The sequence below is a fragment of the Sciurus carolinensis genome, chromosome 7 (genome assembly GCF_902686445.1).
Source record: "Sciurus carolinensis chromosome 7, mSciCar1.2, whole genome shotgun sequence".
NCBI lineage: Eukaryota > Metazoa > Chordata > Mammalia > Rodentia > Sciuridae > Sciurus > Sciurus carolinensis.
In genome coordinates this window covers 81,642,155-81,663,635 of record NC_062219.1, presented here as the reverse complement: position 1 = coordinate 81,663,635, position 21,481 = coordinate 81,642,155, and the positions used below count along the sequence as shown (strand labels likewise).

The following is a 21,481-nucleotide window of genomic DNA, read 5'->3' as shown; positions in this document are numbered from 1 at the left end:
AAGTGAAAGTCCCCGCAAGCCCTGTCAGTTCAGATACTAGCAGACCTACCTTTGGAAAGTTACTCAGCCCTTGCAGGCATAAAGCCCAAATTGAAAAGGCACCTGAAATATGCATAGTAGTCTGGCTTTGGAAAAGAAATTCACTTCATCTAAGAGGGAAACCTCAGGGTGCTGTACCCAGGAGACATCTTGAGAATGGATCTATTATTTGAATTAGACTGTTCTAGGACTCAGAAACCCCTGTTTATTCCTATCCCTGGGACCCACAAACAATTCACTGTACTGGCTCTGCTAGTGGCTGCTTCCTGAGCCAGACTTGGCTCAGTGAAGTGACTGACATAAAACCCAGAATATATATGGTGGGGAATAGCTGTTGTGACATGGAAGTGAGCTGAGTGCCATCTGAAAAATCAGGGAGATGGGGAGCCTGTCCGGAGACCAGAGACATTGCTACTTATATGGCTTCGAATGGGTGGCAGAGCTGAGGGGGTTTGCCTACACAATTCCCATCACCCCTCTCCCAGGGCCATGCACAGGTATCTGTCCCTGAGGAGGTGAAGAAAGAACTTTGAGTTTCCACCAATTCCACTGCAGCTCAGGTATGCACAACTTTGTGTGTGTGTGTGTGTGTGGGGGGGTTGTCTCTGGTCCCATTCCTAGTGAGCATGCCCACAGAGGCAGCCAAGAGGAAAACACCACTATTTCATCCATAGAAAGGATGAACAAAGATGTAAAAATTCTCAACAAAATACTAGTAAATTTAATTTAACAGCATATATCAAAAAGATCATATGCCATTATCAAGGTGTTTTCATTCCAGAGATTTAAGAATGGTTCAAAACATACAAATCAATAAACATAATACACCACATAATAGAAGGATAAAATCATATGATCAGTTCAACAGATGAAGAAGCATTTGATAAAGTTCAACATCCCGTCATGATAAAAGCCCTGAACGAATTAGATATAGAAGGATCACACCTCAACAAAATAAAGGCTAGATGATAAACCTATAGCCAACATCATATCGAATGGTGAAAAACTGAAAGCATTTCCTCTAAGGTCAGGAACAAGACAAAGGTATCCATTCTTGTAGCTCTTATTCAATATAGTACTAGAAGTTTTAGCTAAAGCAATTATTTGAGAAAAATAAATAAAAAGCATACAAAAAGGGGAGCTGAGTGTGGTAGCACATGCCTGTAGTCCCTGCTACCAAGGAAACAGATGGGAAGATCACTTGAGTCCACTAGCTCAAAATCAGCCTGGACAACACAATAAGATCTCACCACAAACAAAACTAGAGCATAGAAAGGAAGTCAATAGAAAAACCTAGAATTCCACCACAAGGCTGTTAGAACTAATAAATTCAGTAGAGCAGCAATATGTAAAAATAATGTACAAAAATCAGTAATTTTTCTATATACTAAAAATTATTTTGCTGAGAAAGAACTCATGAGAACAACCTCATTCACAAATAGCCACAAAAATAAAATACCTAGGAATAAACCTAATTAAGGAGGTGAAAGACTGCTATAAAGAAAATTTAAACCTGAAGAAAGAAACTGAAAATAACACTAAACGGTGGAAGGACATACATGTTCATGGACTAGAAGACTCAATATTGTTAAAATGTCCTTAGTGCCCAAAGCCATCTACAGATTCAATACAATCCCCATGAAAATAAAAATGACATTCTTGGGGCTGGGGTTGTGGCTCAGTGGTAGAGTGCTTGCCTAGCACATGTGAGGCACTGGGTTTGATCTTCAACACCACATAAAAGTAAACAAAATAAAGATATTGTGTCCATCTATAACTAAAAATATTTTTTAAAAATGACATTCTTCACAGAACTAGTAAAAACAATTCTAAAATTCATATGGAAGCACAAAAGACCCCAAATAGTCAAAACAATCTTGAGCAAAAAGAACAAAGCTGGAGGCATCACAATATATGATTTCAAGGCATTCTAGAGTTATAGTAACCAAACATTATGGTATTGGTATAAAAACAGACATATAGACCCATGAAATGGAATAGAGATCCTAAAAGTAAATTCATACAGCTATAGCCAACTGATTCAACAAAGGTCCCAAAATAATACAATTTAGAAAGGATGACCTTTTCAACAAATGGGGCTAGGGAAACTGGTTATCCACATGCAGCAGATTGAAACCTGATCCTCTCATCCTACAGAAGAATCAATTAAAAAACAGATTAAAGACCTTAATATAAGACATGGAATTCTGAAACTAATGGGGGAAAACATTGGGGAAGCACTTCAAAATAATTGGTATAGGCACACTTTCTCTATACAACTCCCAAAGCACAGAAAACAAAAGCACAATTGACAATGGGATTATAGCAATTTTAAAAGTTTCTACACAGCAAAGAAAACAACTAACTGAATGAAAAATAACCTACAGAATGGGAGAAAATATTTGTCAGCTATTCTTCTCAGAGAAGGTTGATACTCAGAATAAATAAAGTACTCAAAAAACTTAAGAAAAGTAATCCAACTAAAAAATGAGCAAATGATCAAAATACACTGTTCAGAAAAATACAGCCAATAAATACATGAAAAAATGCTCAATATCTTTAGCCAAAAGGGAAATGTTAATCAAAACTACAATGAGATACCATCTCACCTAGTTAGAATGGCTATTTTCAAAAAGACAAAAAATAACAAATGTTGGAAAGGATGTAGAGAAGAAAGGAACCCTTATACACCATCAGTAGGAAGGCAAATTAGTAAAGCCATTATGGAAAATGGCATGGAGATTCCTCAAAACTGAAAATACAACTATCATATGATCAAGTTATCATAGCCCTGAGTATATATCCAAAAGAAATAAAATCAGTATACAAACAGATACCACATGTGCATTTTTATTGCAGCAGTGTTCATAATAGCTAAGATAAAGAATCCACCTATGTGCCCATCAACAGATGAATGGGAAAGAAAACATGGGATACATACCAAATGGAGTATTTTTCAGCCACAAAGAATGAAATCCATTTGCAGCAAAATGGATGGAATTCAAGGACATTGTGTTAAATGAAATAAGCCATATATGGAAAGACAAACATAACATGTACTCTTTCATTTATGGAATTTTTTAAAAAGTCAATCTGAAAGTAGAAACTGGGAATGGTTTGTTGGGAGAGGAGTTTTGGGTGGAAGACAGGTAGATGGAAGTGATGAATGTATGGTGTATGTATATAAAGAAATATCACAGTGAATCCTATATGGTAATAAAAATACATACTAAAAAACAATGACAACATTGCTGATAGTTTCCTTTACTAAAGAAAAGCTTTTTGGTTTGAATCTATCCCAATTATTGATTCCTACTTTTATTTCTTGTGCTTTGGAAACTATTAGCAATGTGAAGAGAGAGCCTACAGAGTGGAATAAAATCTTTGCCACACACAATTCAGAAAGAGCACGGATCTCGAGAATCTATAAAGAACTCAAAAAACTTTACACCAAGAATACAACTAACCCAATCAATAAATGGGCTAAGGAAAAGAGCAGACACTTCACAGAAGATCTACAAGCAATCAATAGATACATGAAAAAATGTTCAACATCTCTAGTAATAAGAGAAATGTAAATTAAAACTACCCTAAGATTTCATCCTACCCCAATTAGAATGGCTATTATCAAGAATACAAGTAACAAAAGGTATTGGCGAGATGTGGGGGAAAAGGTGCACTCATACATTGCTAGTGGGACTGAAAATTGGTGCAGTCACTCTGGAAAGCAGTGTGGAGATTCCTTAGAAAACTTGGAATGGAACCACCATTTGACCCAGCTATCCCACTCCTTGGCCTATACCCAAAGGACTTAAAATCATCGTACTACAGTGATGCAGCCACATCAATGTTCACAGTTGCTCAATTCACCATAGCCAGATTGTGGAACCAACCTAGATGTCCTTCAATTGATGAATGGATAAAGAAACTGTGGTATATATACACAATGGAATACTACTCAGCCATAAAGAATAATAAAATCATGGCATTTGCAGGCAAATGGATGAAGTTGGAGAATATCATGCTAAGTGAGATAAGTCAATCCCAGAAAACCAAAGGCCGAATGATCTCTCTGATAAGCAGATGATGATACATAACGGGGTGGGAGGGAGGCAAGAATGGAGGAAGGATGGATTGTATAGAGGAAAAAGAGGGGTGGGAGGGGTGGGGCAACGAAAAATAACAGAATGAGACAAGCGTCATTACCCTATGTACCTGTATGATTACACAAATGGTATGACTCTACTTCATGTACAACCAGAGAAACAAGTTGTACCCCATTTGTTTACAATGAATCAAAATTAATAAATTATTAAAAAATGACAACAAATACAGAATCTGAACTGAAATAAACAAACATAACCAAATAACTAAAAATGAAATATGAGACAAGAATCTATTTATAAACTATTAAATGGATAAGGTGGAAAAAATAAAGACAAAAACAAACTTCTGAATAAGCATTAAATTCACAAGGTTTTAAAAAATTTTAAGAAACAGATATAGCTATCTTTTATCATCTGAAGGAGGACAAGGAAGAGTTCTAAAAAAAAAATCATTATTTTTGGGTACTGGGGATTGAACTCAGGGATACTTGACCACTAAGCCACGCAACCCTAGCCCTATTTTGTATTTTATTTAGCGACAGAGTATCACTGAGTAGCATAGTGTCTTGCTTTTGCTGAGGCTGGTTTTGAACTCACTATCCTCCTGCCTTAGCCTCTCAAGCTGCTGGGCTTACAGCATGCGCCACCGCACACAGCTAAAAAAATCATTCTTGATGAAAATTTTTATAATCTTTTTGGTTTTTTTGGCAGTGCTGGGGCTTGAACTCAGGGTCTCATATATTCTAAGCAAGTAATCGATCACTGAGCCATAACCCCAGACCACAATTTTTATAATCTTGGTGTCAAAAGTGGGTAAGAAATATTACATATGCAATCAAATTAAATGAATGCAAATGCAAAAAGAGGATAAGGACAGCTTAAAAAGTAAAATCATAGGCCATCCTTCTTCATTAATATTGTTGCAAAAAATTCCATATATTAGCAAAAAAAGAATTAAGCAATAGCATCAATCCCAAGAAAGCAAAGAATCAGAGTCGTTCATTATGTGGCTGGAAATGGTAGCACATGCATGTAATTCCAGGTACATAAGGAGCAGAAGCAGGAGGATCACAAGCTTAAAGCCAGTTTCAACTTAGCAAGACCCTGTCTCAAAGTAAAAAATAAAAAAAGTAGGGAATGGAGCTCAGTGGTAAAACACTCCTGGGTTCAATCCCCAGTATCAGGACCACAGGGAGGAAATCTAAATGTAATTTACAATGTTAATAAGAAAAAACATTTAAACATTTTCATAGGGAAAAAAAGCATTTGATGAAATTCAACACAATTTATCATTTAAAATAATTATTCCACATACACACATACAGATGAATACTTACATAATGTGGCACATACTAATGGATGGAAATATCCAGCATACACACTCAGATGCTAAAAGCGGTCAGAATGTTTTTATTTCATTTATTTCTCTCACCCTGCATAAAACTCAACTCAAAATGGATCAAGGACTAGGAATTAGATCAGAGGCCCTGCACCAAATAGAAGAAAAAGTAGGCCTGAATCTTCATCATGTTGGCTTAGGATCCGACTTCCTTAACAAGACTCCCAAAGTGCTAGAAATGAAAGCAACAATCAATAAATGGGATGGATTCAAACTAAAAAGCTTTTTCTCAGCAAAGGATACAAACAATAATGTGAAAAGAGAGCCTACAGAGTGGGAGAAAATCTTTTCCACATGCACTTCAGATAGAGCACTAATCTCCAAAATTTATAAAGAACGTACATAATTTTACATCAAAAATACAAAGAACCCATTCAATAAATGGGCGGAGGAACTGAACAGACACTTTACAGAAGATATACAGGTGATTAATAAATATACAAAAAAGTGTTCAACATCTGTAGTAATTAGAGAAATGCAAATTAAAACCACCCTAAGATTTCATCTTAACTCTAATTAGAATAGCTATTATCAAGAACACAAGCAATAATAGATGTTGGCATGGATGTGGGGAAAAGGCACACTTGTACATTGCTGGTGGAGTTACAAATTGGTGCAGCCATTCTGGAAGGCAGTATGGAGAGTCCTCAGAAAACCTGGAATGGACCCACCTTTTGACTCAGTAAACCCACTCCTCGGTTTATACCCAAAGGACTTAAAATCAGCATACTACAGTAATGCAGCCACATCAATGCTCATAGCAGCTCAATTCACAATAGCTAGACTGTGGAACCAACCTAGATGCCCTTTAACAGATGAATGGATAAAGAAACTGTGGTGTATATGCACAGTGGAATATTATCCAGTCATAAAGAAGAATAAAATATGGCATTTGCAGATAAATGGATGGAACTGGAGAATATCATGCTAAGTGAAATAAGCCAATCCCAAAAAACCAAAGGCCGAATGTTTTCCCTGATAAGTGGATGATAATACATACTGGGGGTGGAGAGTAAGAGAAGAATGGAGGAACTCTGGATTATGTAGAAGGAAATGAGGTGGGGAGAAGGTGGAGGTATGAAAGATGGTGGAATGAGACAGACATCATTACCCTATGTACGATTACACAAATGGTATGTATGAAGTTACATCATGTACAACCATAGAAATGAAAAGTTGTACCCCATTTGTGTACAATGAATCAAAATGGTGTCTGTAAAAATAAAAATTTTTTAATGTTTTTATTTTTTCATTTTTTTAAATGAACTTGTGCTACTTATTAATGCACATGTACTACTTATGGAAAATAAAAATATTTCTGAAAATATGTTAAGAAAATAAAATGGTTAGGAAGGTAACGTCCAACAACTCTTAGGGAAGTAGTTACTTCTGAGGAGAGAAGAGTAGAAGGATGTTTGGAGAAAGTATACAGGGGAACTTCAACATCTTATTTTTAAAAATAAGTTCTAAGGCAAAAGTAGGAAAATATCAAGTAGGATATTTAATCTTTTAAATATCTCTTTTCCATATGTTCAAAATATTCCATATATGGGAAAAAGTTAAAATCATTTTAAGAAATAAAAAATTACTAAATGAAGAAAAGAAGAAAATGCAATAGTAGTTACCTTTGGTTGATAGGACTTGAGGTATTTTCCCTACTACTTTACTATAAATTTCAAAATGTCTACAAACAAAACAAAAATTTTAAGGTACCTCAACTTTTTTTCCAAAAGGAAATATTATAGAATTGTTACTATTTAACAGAGAGAAATAAAGGATTAACATAACAAATTTTTTATAAACTAAAAGGATAACAGATTTTACCTTATTTTTATTAATTAACAAAATAATATACACTTAAATAACAATATTGTATTTGTTAAAACAGAACCAGACTCGGCGCTAGGATTCACTCTCACGGTTTGGAGTACCCAGTTGTTCTGCTGTGCGGTTGCTGAAGATCCCCAAGGAGCAAGCCTGGCTCCTGAGCACCAAGAAATGGAATGGTTGACCTTCAGGGATGTGGCCATTGATTTTACTGAAGAGGAGTGGGAATGCCTGCAGCCTGCTCAGCAAAACTTATATAGAGATGTGACGTTAGAGAACTACAGAAACTTGGTCTTTTTGGATATACATTTACATCATTTACATCAGAGGGCAGAGCTCCACCCTAATCCCAAGCTTAATCTTCAAAATCTGTGTGTCAATTGTTATTTTACAATTCACCTTCACCCCTTGCTTGAACTGAGAGTTTGGCCATGCTGGTCATGGCACTCACAGCCATCTTGTCATCCAGGTGTAAACAAAGAGGCTTGCAGGTCCTTCACAGACTGGGCCAGCCAGTGGGCAGTGCAGTGGAAACTCCAGGGGGTCTGCAGGGCAGAGGCTGCAACCTGTCTCTAGATCCCTTGCTCATTCACTTACCTAGGGCTGGAGGACCCCAGAGACACTTGTGAGAGCAGGCCATGCTCTGTTTCTCCTTACGCTCTCTCCCAAAACTGACTTGATTCCTTCTTTTAGATTTAATTCTGTTAGTCAAGTTTTTGTCTTGATTTGTGTTTCGTAATAATGCATTTATAATCAAATTAATTTTTAAAAGTGAAGAACTCACTATTCCTACCTTGAAAGTTTTTTTTTTATATTTCTTATCATTTTTTTTCTACTTGTTTAACGTGGTTTATTGATTTTCATAGTGGCATGCTTCGATTCCTCTCCCACTACCCTTTATATATTTTTATTATATGTATACTTATATCTATAATTCATATATTATTATATATATTGCACTTCTGTTTATATATTCTATAGTTTTAAATTTTTATAGAATTTCCCTAAGTTGCCTAGACTGTCCTTGAACTTAGGGTCCTCCTTGCTCAACCTCCCACATTGCTAGGATTACAATTTTGCTCACCATGTATGCCTCTCTCAGATACTTTTTTAAGGAATGCTTCACATATACAATTTCTGCTTATTTATAGTAAACATTTTTGTCTTAATTTAGCTCACTAAACTTCCTTCAAGTTGTTAGTGTTCTTTTGATAATTCATAACTCTCACTATCCTAATATTCAATTCCAAATGTTTTGTTTTGTTACTTTGATTAAGCCATGCTTACCTTAATCTTTATTGATCTGTCCATCAAACAAACCAACAGTATATTAAATAGTCATTTTGGAAAATGAACATAATGCCTTTGTTTTATTTGTTTATTTTATGTGGTGCTGAGGATTGAACCCAGTGCCTCATAAATGCTAGGCAAGCCCTCTGTCACTGAGCTATAGCCCCAGCCCTGGAAGTTTTTTAAATAAATAAAAAATAGGAAATTACAGTGTTAAATGCTTGTGATACCAGCTAATTGGGAGGCATGCAAAAGGATTTCAAGTTTGAGGCAAATCACAGACACTTAGAAAAACCATGTCTTGATCAATTTTAAAAGGGCTTGTGTTGTAGTTTAGTTGTATAGCACCCTTGGGCTGAATCCCAAGGACCTCATATAAAAAATTAAATGTAGAATGACCCTGTGATCCAGAAATGTCAGTACTCAATATGTATCCATGAGACTAAATCAGGATATTGAAAAGTTAGCTCCACAGTTGTGTGCAGTGCATTGTTCTCAATAGTCAAGATATGGACTCAATCTATTGTGCCCATCAATGATTTGATGAGTGAAAATGTGGTGTTTATGCACTATTTAGCCATAAGAAAAAAATACCTTGTCATTTAAAGTGACACAGGATGAATATGCAGGTCCTTGCATTAAGTGAAATAAGGCAGACACAAAAGTCAGTTGCAGGAGCATCTGACTCACTTGTGGAAGTTAGAAATTTAAGAATAAAATTGTGGTCACCAGATACTGTGGAGTGGAGTGTTGGCATATTGTTACTGAATGTCTGAAAATTTTTATTTTAATAGGAGTAAGAAGGTCAAGACCTTTGTTGTACCACATAATGAGTGTAGTGTATTACTTTTTTTTTTGCGGTGCTGGAGATTGAACCCAGGGCCTCGTGCTTCAAGGCAAGCACTCTACCAACTGAGCTGTATCCCCAGCCCCTTAGGTTCTTAATAAATACTTATAGAATGAATGCAATACTTTGTAAGCACAAAAGTGTCAATTATATGAAATAATGCATGTGTTAATTCACTAGATTTAGTCATTTACCTTATGTGTATATGTTAAAATACCAAGATATATTTAGTAAATACACAAAGTTGAATCTGTCAATGAAAAAAATCAGAAAATAACACAAATTTAAAAATAAGCAGCAATTCATTAGTCTTGATGGTCATGTGTTTGTTTCAACTAAGTGTTATAGACATATGCTGTGTAAATTTTTATTGCCTCTCAAACATTTTTACATGGAAAATCTTCTCTAGATGTGTGTGTATTTTTCTTCATTAAAAGTTTTGTACATATTTCTTTAAAAAAAAAAAAAAAACAGGACCATCCATCTCAATTGTTTAATGCCTGTTCAGTGTTTTTCTAGCTTAGTTCTGAACACAGACCTTAGTATAAGCAAGGAGACTGGAGCTTATCTCACTGGCCTACCTTCTAGAAATGTTTTTTTATGATAGTCCCACAAGAGGAACCTCCAGCCTCTACAAAAATACCTCTGCAATTTCAATTATTTGAAAGCTCTTCCTTATAAATGAGTGGAAACTAGTAATATTCATTGGATTTGCACTGACTTAAAACAACATCAAAAAGCAGATCTATTTCCCCTCTTCCATGCAACAGGCCTTTAAGTAATAAAGTTATTTTCCCCCAATCTAATCCATGATTCCATATTTATTCCACCGCTTCTCTTATACCATTTTCAACATAATGATTATTCTATTTGCTCTTTACATGTCAGCTTGTTACCTAAAATTTGGTACCTGTTTTTAGATGTAATCTGACCAGTAAAGTTATAGCTACTATTACCTCCCAGGAATAGAGCACCACCACACTTGTTTTTCTCTTCTATTAACTTTTTTTTTTCCCTCTTTTTTTATTGGTGCATTACAGTTGTACATATTGATGGGATTTGTTATTATATATTCATACATACACACAATATAACAATATAATGTGGCCAATGTAACTCCCCAGCATTTCTTCCCTCCCTTCTATTAACTTTTTAAGTAGCAATATGATTTTATGCTCATAAACTGTCATATATTTTTAAAACCTGAATTATTTTCAAGTCAGGAGTTCATATATGATACCCATTAAGACAAATCTTTTAAAAATGAAGCCTTAATAGTTAACCAGTTCAAATTCTATCTTGCTTGTTTGAGGTCAGATTTTGAGCTTAGGGAGACCAACTCAATCTTCATGTTATCATTCATCAAATTAGGGGTTCCTCCTTTTAGTGAACCTGTCGTGAATGCCACTTTATTTCATCCATCCATCCATTCATTCTTTTAAAAAGAACTAATTCTATACCAACTAGTCTATCAGATGTTACGAACACAAAATCAAATGAGACTTGTTCTTGTCCTTTAAGAGCCTGGTGAAATTCACCAATAAACTGAAAGGGATAGGACCTAGGATGGTAGCCCAAAGCACCCCCTAGAAACTTTCTCTCCAGTTGACACTGTATCTGCACCATTTGGGCACAGTTAAAGATCCAACTATGAAGCTTTCTAACATTATTCTCAATCAGTCCATATTACTGCATTAAAAAAAACATGAAAGACAGACAATATTAACTATATACCGTGTATATTGTATTGACTATACAACATATCCACTAGACTATAGTAGATATAATATACATCTGTAAAATATAAATGCATGTTTTATATATATATATATATATAGTGTGTGTGTGTGTGTATAGTACAAGAATATAGGTATAGAGTACATGTGTGTGTGTGTATATATATATATATATATATGTATGTATATATGAGGGAATATAGTAGATATATCTTCATGAACCAATCTAAAGTAGTAAAATAAAGGACGGTTCTTAGCAATAATTTCCAAAACATGTTCCAAAATTTGAGATTGGCATTAAGCTACTAATTCATAATATAATATCAATCTCTGCTACTCTTAAAAACATTGGTACTTGCCTTTTCTCACTCTGTTAACCCTCCTTTAGTCTTTCTAACTCCTGAAAGTACACTGACCAAAGGATCAGAAATCACATTGCAAGGCTCTTCAATCCTCTGGGATATAATTTATCTGAATCTGGAGACGGAGCTCATGTATATGAGCTATCTGTTTCTTATTGTGCTTTTGAGTGGGACAGGTTAGAAGCAAACTTATAATCCAATAGTATGCATCCTCTTTGCACCACAAGCCTACCCTAAACAGTGAGGCTTATCCCTGTATTCATGAAACTGCTTTCCTTAAAATGTTTGTAACTCTTTCCTTACTCTGAACTTTTGTCTTCCAACAGTTAGAATTTATTCCATGGTATTTACTATAGTTAGTAATGAAAATAAAACATTTCAGAGGTGGTTCCTATGCTCAATAAATCATCACAAATGCAGAATAAGCATATGAAAGATTCTGAAAAAATAATTTGTCCCTTTATAGTTTGTAAATCATTTCATCAGAAGATACTGATAAAATAGCCAAAATTTTAATTACTTATTTTAATTTTATTACTTATTAAAAATAATGAAAAAGTACTATCAGAGGAACCTATTACTCAGCTTTTTAATGTGACAAAATTCAAGAATTATATTAAAAAGAAAATAGAATAATAGAGCAACAGAATGGGAGACAGAAGAATACAATTCTAGTCCCAGACACATGGTTCTCATGATCTATACAATCCTCTGTGACCTAGAAAAAGGCAAATAACACCTCTGTCTCAGTTTCTTCAATAGTTAAAATGTTTCTGTTGGATTAGAGAGTTCCCCATGGAAGTGTTTCAGAGGTTGCTTCAAGTTGCTGTGAAAGTGAGTTTCTAAAGCCCTTTCTGCAACCTATCTCACCAGTCACCACCACAAAGCAGGCTGGCATTCATTTGATTGTGAAGAACTGCCAAAATGTGAAAAGCCAATAGACCAACATATCAGTAGTTTCAAAACTTTCAAAACAAAAGAATTCTTAAAGTCAATTTGAAAAACGAAGTTCTATAGTCTTTCAAACTGAGAGTACTACAGTACTCAGATATATATTTACTTTCAATTAATGTACTTTACTTCCAGTGCATTCCTTCTTTTCCCCTCTTTCTTTCTCTCCTTCCCTCCCCTCTTTCCTTCTTTCATATATTACATGTCAGGTAAATACAAAGCACAGAGCTAACCACCTCATTATGAACTTTAACACTGTTACAATCACCATCTGTGGGGTTTTATAGACTAGAAACTGAGGTTCAGATAATATAAGTGTCTTATATCATAAAGCTAGCATGCTATATACGAAGAATTTGAATCTTGTTCATATGTATTGTATGTATGTAATTCCAAATTTCATTAGGAACTTAATAGGTTAAGAGTTAGGTGCTAGTTAACAGCATACTTATGATAAAAACTAAATAATTTTTTATTTAGCCTCAAATTCCAAGTCAGTAATTTCTGAGTCAAATAAATAGGCAAAGCTCATCAGTGTTTCCATATTAAAGATACTTTCACAAAATACAATTGCTGTAAAATCTCTTTGATGAAAATAATAAGAAAGACCAATTTAATACTCCCAAAATAGGAAATTTTAACTTTAATTGCTCTAAGAAAATACCATTAGCCGATAGTACTCTTTACAAACCTTTTTATGAACAAGTAACCAAAGATGATTTTAAAATGCTTTACTGAGACAAGGACTTCCTCTTCTAGGAATTTCCATTGTAACTAATACACATCTCTCTCTCTCTGTCTCTCTCTCTCACACACACACACACACACACACACACAGACACACACACACTATTATGTTTAATGCCATGCATCTTTAATACAACTCCAGAACAAGAAACCAATATATTAAAAATAAAGGTTCATCATATTATGACATATCTACACAGACTAGTATGCACCTTTTAAAACTTTTAAAAAGCATGAAACTTGGGAGAAAAAGGAAAAATAACAGAATGAATCAAACACCATTATCCTATGTAAATGTATGATTACACAAATGGTATGCCTCTACTTCATTTACAAACAGAGAAACAAGTTGTACCCCATTTGTTTACAATAAAATAGAAAAATAAAAAGCATGAAACTGACTTTGTATGTGCAAGTTTGTGTATATGATATATATGTACACCAAGCTATGTAAAAAGTGCCAAAAATACTTTTCCATGAAAAACAACATATTGAGCAATGTATAACCTGCTACTACCTCTAGTAAGAGGATGAAAAACATGACATTAATATACAGATACAAGCTTGCATAGGCAGAGACAATTTCTTCAAAGTATTTTTTGAAAATGGGTCTACAAACAGAATAGAAGTCATCATTGCATACCTTTTTGTATTATTTAAATTTTTAAGCCCATTTTTTAGTGCTTGTATTACTTTCTCAACTAAACCTTCTCTTAAATATTAACATAAAATTGCTTTAGTAACTGTCTAAAAATAAATGGGTAGTTTCTAACGTCCCTGAAAAAAGTCAATTTCTGAAATCATTCTAAATTTTACCGCTTGTGTAACAGATCTCATAATTTCATTAAAAATCTTTTCCCTCCAGAAATGTAAACTGCTTTTATATATTATTTATATGTATGTGTATGTATACATGTATATATAAAATTTAGTAATTCCTTAGATTATTATATTGTAAAACTTAAGATTTCAATGAATGATATTTTATTTTACAAGCAATTTGTTTTCAACATTGGGAAGTTTTCATCTCTCCAACATTCCTTAATTTTGGTGTTGGTAAAGGGGAATAAAAGTGCACCATGCTAAAACACTTTTGGTACATGAAAGTTTTAAAAGCATGACTTCGAACTCCTCAGATTTTAGATTTGAAAGTCACTTCAGAAATCATACCATTTAATTCCTCAGACAAATCAACTGAAACCTGGAGGTTAGAGGAGTTACACAAAGTCAGAGTAGGACAAGAACAGAGCTGACCTGTTGGGTTGACCTCCATTTTCTGTCTTAATTAGCTCCTCTTGTTAAAAATAACTCAGAACAGGTAGGTGAGTCAAAGGCTTCCAGATTTGGGTTTTTGAAGGACAAAAGGGCAGAAAATCTTTTAGAGCAGATCCCCAGGAACTAGAGGTAAGTCATGGCAAAGAAAGAGGAAAGGAAATGGACCTACTTGGTCCAGAGAGCAAAGGGAAGATAATGCTGAATTATCTTTTGAAAATGGTTTACAGTGAGGAACATTATTTTAATAAGAAATACATAAGGGTAGCTTTGGGGCCAAGGAAATTTGAATGCCAGTCTCTCATAGGAAAAATCTATCAAACTTCTTTTCACAGCTCTATGATCCTGAGTTCTAAGATATGCAAACCACTTCCCAAAATCTTTATGAATTTCTAAAAAGAGATAAAATCTTAAGAGTTTCATTATTTTTTCCCAAAATGTAATTCTTTCTATGCCATGATGTTAAAAGTATAGTTGGAATTTTAACATACTAAATGTATATCCTACTGTTTACTGGAGTTCTCTTAATAATTATGTACATGTAATTACATTTTTAAATCTTTTCATAAAGCTTAGAAGATAATTCCCTATTTAATGATTGTGGATTCTTATGATAATTACAATTCATGATATTTCCTTTATGACATGTTGTTGGTTATAGCTATTAATCTGCTACAGCATTCTTTATCAGGAAGACAAGGTGAAAACTTTTTCACAAAAGGATTAAGACAGAATTGGTACCTTTACCTTGAGCCCCTATTTGAGGCCAGTCCCAGGCCCAGAATGAGATGGTAGAGTTGGGTAGTCATGAAAGAAACTGCATATGGGGGAATCACTAATGAAGAAATGCTAACAAAGAACTGCTTATGTTAAATCAGTGATTCTCAGAGAATGGTGTAGTAATGCCCAAAGATCTCTGAGACACTTTTAGGGGTCTTCAAGGTCAAAAGTATTTTAGAATAATAAGATATTATTTGCTAATTTCACTCACATTGTGTCATGAATATAGTGGACTTTTCCAAAGACTACATGACATGATATTATATAATGAAACATGTAAATATTTAAAAATCTACATAACTCAATGAATTACTATTTTCCAAATGACCCTTGTGTAATATTGTGAAATCACATCTAGATAAAACATTCAATCAAATAAGATTAGACACCAATAGGTTTTAAAGTAACTGAATATACTAAGTTCTGATGCAGCTTCCTATCCAACTTTGTAACTATTTAGATGCAATATCACTTATTACATTTTGGTGTAATATCAAAGAAGAATATCCAGTTATATGAAAAGACTACTAAAATACTCCTCCATCTTCTAACTACTACAGACATCTGTGTGAGGCTGAATATTCTTCACATTTATCAACACAACATACTCCAACAGATTGAATGCAGAAGCAAATGTGAGGGGTCAGCTGTCCTCTATTAACCCAGATATTTAAAAAATTTACAAATATATGGAATGAGCCACTCTTGATTTATTTTTGGTTTGGGAAAGATACAAGATTTTATAAAATGTAATGAGTTGTCTTCTATTTTAGTGAATAAAGAAATATTTCTAAATGTTCTCAACTTTAATTTCTAATGTGGTAAGCAGCAATAGATATACCTACAAACAGAAGCTTTACTGGAGAGGTTCCTAGATAATTTTTAAGAATACAACTAGGTGTTTGGAGCAAAAGTTTGAAAAATCACTACATTATATAACTAAAAAATGGCTTTCTGTTCTAAAAGTTAGGTTGTGTATATGTTGCAGTTTTATTTAAGTATTAAATATGTATAAAAATATTAAATAAACATTAATGTGACTGATAATTTAGGACTCTAGTCAATAAATTTCTGGAGGTATGCTTTTGTTTAGTAAGGTAACTATGGAAAACAATAATGTACTGTACATTTCAAAAAGTTAGAAGAAAGGAGTTTAATAGTTTTCACCATAAAGAAATATTTGAGGAGATAAATATGGTTAAACATGATTTAAACATTATGTAATGCATACATGTATCAAAACACAACACCTCATTAATATGCACAATTTTTATATTTTATGTATCAGTTAATGTTTTTTAACTTTTAAAAAATAAAAACACTATTTTGAGAAAAAATAAATATATTTGTCAAAACAAAGCCAAAATAAAGGTATGAAGTCAATTCTAAATAAAAAAATATATAGCTGCTTATCCTTTGTACAGAACTCAAAAAAGTTAACCCCATCAAGTAGTTCTTTATTCCTGGTATTGTCCTGGGATTGAAACAAACCCTATCACACAGGTGGGCTGATTCCTATAGGAGGAAACACAATTGTCATGAGGTTGTCTCCACTTACACCTTTGGCTGTTTCTAACCATGTATCCATTTCTAAACTACTGTACTGCTAAATTAATCAGTATCTACACATTCTGTCACTTCCATCAACTAACAAAATGAGTCCTCACCCAACTTACAAATTGATGTTCAGAGGAAAGGTTTTTTGTAGCTCAGTTAGTTTACACTTGAAGAATGCCAATTTCCCCCTCCCTTTAAGAATAAAATGCAATGAGAGGAACAAGAGTTGTACTGGAAACTTCTAGATATGAGATAAGCTATAAACAAAGCTGCCTGCCATAAGTTTCAGTTTAAGGAAAGACTTTAAAACAGAAAGCTACACCAAAAGAAAAACAAATACAAAACTGAACATCAAACAGACAGTCATCCTTAGGAAAGAACAGCACAGATCTTAGAAAGAACACTATTAGGATGTTACCATAATTTCAAGATGTATCTAGGTCTTCCTACCATTTGAGTTAATTTGCAAAATGAAACAACACAAACAAGCTCTTAGCTTTTTCCCCTAGCCAAACAGTGGTAATGACTATAACCTATTGTTAGAAGAAAAAAGATTAATTTGGACAAAATAAAATTTGGAAAATTGAATAAGGCATAAAACCAAAGTTAGATTTCAAAGCCAAGTAAGAAATTCAATAGAAACTATTTCAAATTCTGGAATGACTACTGGGATTATGAAAGATATAACTATACTTAGTAGGCTAAAAGTCAAAGGTTTTAGGAAGTCTGAAAAGGCAAGCTCGAGTAGAGAATAATGCCCTCAGATGGGTTGCAAAGGTTATACCACTCAGAAGGGAGCTACTATGGTGTGACAGTGGAAGTGAGATTGCTGATTTCAGAAAAATAACTTCATAATTGCCTATTAAATGTTGATTCCAATGTAATTTCAATTACTGCAGAAAGAAAGCAGTTGAGATCTATTAATTCAAATTGGAGGCTCAGAACTTACAAACCCAATAATCTTAAAACTTGGGAGTAAACTAAAATCAAGTCATTTCTCTGTGTGCACAAAGCATTCACAGCCCTTTGTACAAATATTTTTTATAACAGAAGCTTTGAAATTTGAAAATAAAATTTCAAAAGTAACTTTTTAACCCAGAAAGATTTGAGATCATCTAGATATTGAAGATAACCTAAAAAAAGACATATTGTGTTTAAGAATTGGAAGATTTAATATAGTAAAGATGTCAATTCTTCACAGATCTGTTTAATGCAATTTGTGTCAACATCCCAGGAAGGTGTCTGTACACATAAACAAGCTTATTCTAAAATTTATATGGAAAGGCAAAGGACCTAGAGTAGCTAAAAATTTTAAAACAAAGTGTAACATGAGAGGAATCACTGTATCTGGTATTAAGGCATACTATGAAACCTAAATTAAGAGAGTATGGTAATAACAGGGGGATGAACACATAGGTTAATAGAACAGAATAGAAACCCACAAAAATGTGTCCAACTAATTTTTGATAAAGGTGTCAGAGCAATTCAATGGAGGGAGAATAGCTTCTTTAACAAATGGTGCTAGAGCAAACTGGGCATCCACAGAACCCCCCAAAAAGAACCGACTACCTCTACCTAAATCTCAACACTCTGCACAAAAATTAAGCTCAAAATATAAATCATGGACTTAAATGAAAAACATAAAACCTTTATAAAACACCATATTGTATACCTTAAATATGTGTGTGTGTAAAATTTTTGTCAATTGTACTTCAGTAAAGCTGGAAGAAAATCCTTTTGGGAAAAGCACAGGAGAAAATCTTTGAGGCAACAGGGATAGGAACTAACATCAAAGCACAGTTGATAAGAGAAAAATATGATATATTTGAACACATCAAAATGTAAAACTTTCCCTCAAAAGACTGTGAAGAGGATGAGAAGACAAGCTACAGACTGGGAGAAAATATTTATAAACCACACACCTGAAAAAGAACTTGTATCAACAATATACAAAAAACTAACACATGCTTATAATCCTAGAGGTTTGAGAAGCTGAGGCAGGAGGATCATGAGCTCAAAGCCAGTTTCAGCAAAAGGAAAGCACTAAGCAACTCAGTGAGACCCTGTCTCTTTATAAAATGCAAAATAGGAATGGGGATGTGGCTCAATGGTCAAGTGTCCCCGAGTTCAACCCCTGGTACCGATCCCCCCTCCAAAAAAAAAAAAAAATGTATATATATATATAAAAAGAACTCTAAAAAATCCACAGAAAAAGCATAATAATCCAATTAGAAAAATGGCAAAACAAAGAAAATAAATAGATCTACAGAGATTGAATAAGCAATAAGCACATAAAAAGACGATCCATCATCAGCCATTAGGAAAATGCAAATTAAAATCACAATGAGATGGTACCATACATCTCTTAGAATGGCTAAGATAAAAACTAGCATGCACTCCAAACACTGACAAGAATGTGGAGAAATGGACACTCAGATATTGCTAGTATGTAAAACAGTATCACTAACTCTAGAAGAGAATGGTGTTTCATACAAAACCAAACATATACTTATCTTACAACCCAGCAGGTATACTTTTAGGCATATGTCTCAGAGAGATAAAAACTTTTGTTCAAACAAAAATCTGCACATGAATTGTCATAGCAGTTTTATTAGTTAATAGTCAAAAACTGGAAATAAATCAAATGCCTTTCGACAGGATACATCCTAACATTTGCAGTACATCTATCCCATGAATTAATACTTGGGAATACAAAGAAACTACTGACACATTTAACTTGGATAAGTGTATATGTGAAATCCTCCAACATCAAAAGGTTACATGCTGTATAATTCCATTTGTACAATATTCTTGAAATGACAAAACTAAAGAGATGGCAAATGGATTAGTGGATGTCACAAAAGTTAGGGCAGGAGGTAGCTATGGTTGTAGCAGGGTAACACAAAGGATCCCTGTGATGAAACTATTCTGTATCTTGAATGTGATCATGGTCACACAAATCTGTACATGTGATAAAATTTCATATAACTACACACACACACACACACACACACACACACACACAATAAAACTAGCAAAAGCTAAATAAGTTTGATGGATTATATTAATGAATCACAACCAATTTCTTGACCAGAATATTACAACATGCTACCAATGGGGAAAACTAAGTAAAAAGTATATGGGGGCTGGGAATGTAGCTCTGTTGGTAGAGTGTTTGCCTTGCATGTACAAGGACCTGGGTTCAATTACCAGCACCACCCCAAAAACAGAAAAGAAGTATACGGAATCTTTCTATATAATTTTCTTACATATGCATGCCCATCTACAGTGAACTTAAAATGTTAAGCGTTTAAAAATCCAATATGAAAACAAGACTCAGGACACTATATGGTTAACTATTTCAGACTAATCATTATAGAGATTTTCATGCTAACAAGTGAACAGCCCTATGATATCCTTCATCTATAACTGAATCCACAAACTTAACCCCATTTTTCCTCCTCCTTGCTTCTTCTCTCTCCTCCACCACTTGTCAACCCCCTTCATAACTGACTATAAGAGAGAACTGCAGTTTACAGGTGTGTGTATGTATGCATGCACTGCAATTTCTTTATCTATATATGTAGTTTTATTCTCTCTCTCTCACTCTGTTATTTACCATGTATATTAATTAGCATTCTGGGTTCTTTATTCCTAATTTAAAAATCCATTATGTAGCACACGTTCTACTTCCCTTTAAAAAGTGATTCAAGTGCCAGTTATTTATAGTATGGTGATAACTGCTTTCAGTCCCCATCACACCTCATGGTAAGTAACCCTAAGGAAAAAAAAGTTTTCTTATATTTGCTTTGTACTTCCAATTGATCACTGGTGGAACCTATATAGCAGGATTATCTTCTATGCACTGAAATAGAAAATAATGGTTGCAAAATTTAGAGAATAAACTAGGAACCTTTTCTGGCCACTGATTCACACTGTATTTAATAAGCCACTGTCCCTGAGCATGGCATTGGTATATGGCCATGAATATTGTACACACCAAGTACTATAACACTCCATGTATTAAAATATGACTCTTTTTCTTCCTTTCTCCATAGAAAGAAACAAACATTTTTTAAAGATTTTTATTCTCAGGCTAATTATTCAATATTCTCCCATCTACTCTTCTGTGAGGATTTTATTTTGGGGAAGAGGAACCTTGCCCCAAAACATGTATTATGTACATTAGTCACAAATGCACGAAAAAGGAAATCATCAATCAGAGGATTTCCTATGTGATAGCCCTAAAAGGTCAGTTTTATGTAGCCTTACTATGATAGCATCATTTTCAATTTTAAAGAAACGATCAAATAACCAAATAAGAATTTTTCCCTCAAATGACTAAGATCCATGGAATTAAACATTCATCAATCCATACGCGACTTTTTAACATATATAATCTTTGGCGTCTTGATCCTAATTATACAATCTTAAATTTTCACTTACGATCGTACCCAAGTAAGATTCTTACTTGGATAGTAGTAAAAACTGTTTTCATTTATAAACAAATGTGAAACTGTAAAAAGCTGTTTAATCAGGGCATATGAAATGGCCAAGGAGAAACAACC

At 33.9% G+C, this 21,481-nt stretch overlaps 1 protein-coding gene and 1 long non-coding RNA gene across 3 annotated transcripts in view; one reads left to right on the top strand and one right to left on the bottom strand.

Annotated features, from left to right (window-relative positions):
• LOC124988365 (uncharacterized) overlaps positions 1-7,549 on the top strand; it is a 55,177-nt gene extending 47,628 nt beyond the window's left edge. Inside the window, exon 3 of the long non-coding RNA XR_007109422.1 lies at positions 7,433-7,549. This is a non-coding gene — a long non-coding RNA (uncharacterized LOC124988365). The remainder of the gene's footprint in view (positions 1-7,432) is intronic.
• Positions 1-21,481, bottom strand: part of Lca5 (lebercilin LCA5) — a 72,325-nt gene that overhangs the window by 14,188 nt on the left and 36,656 nt on the right. The gene's annotated exons all lie outside the window — the stretch shown is intronic.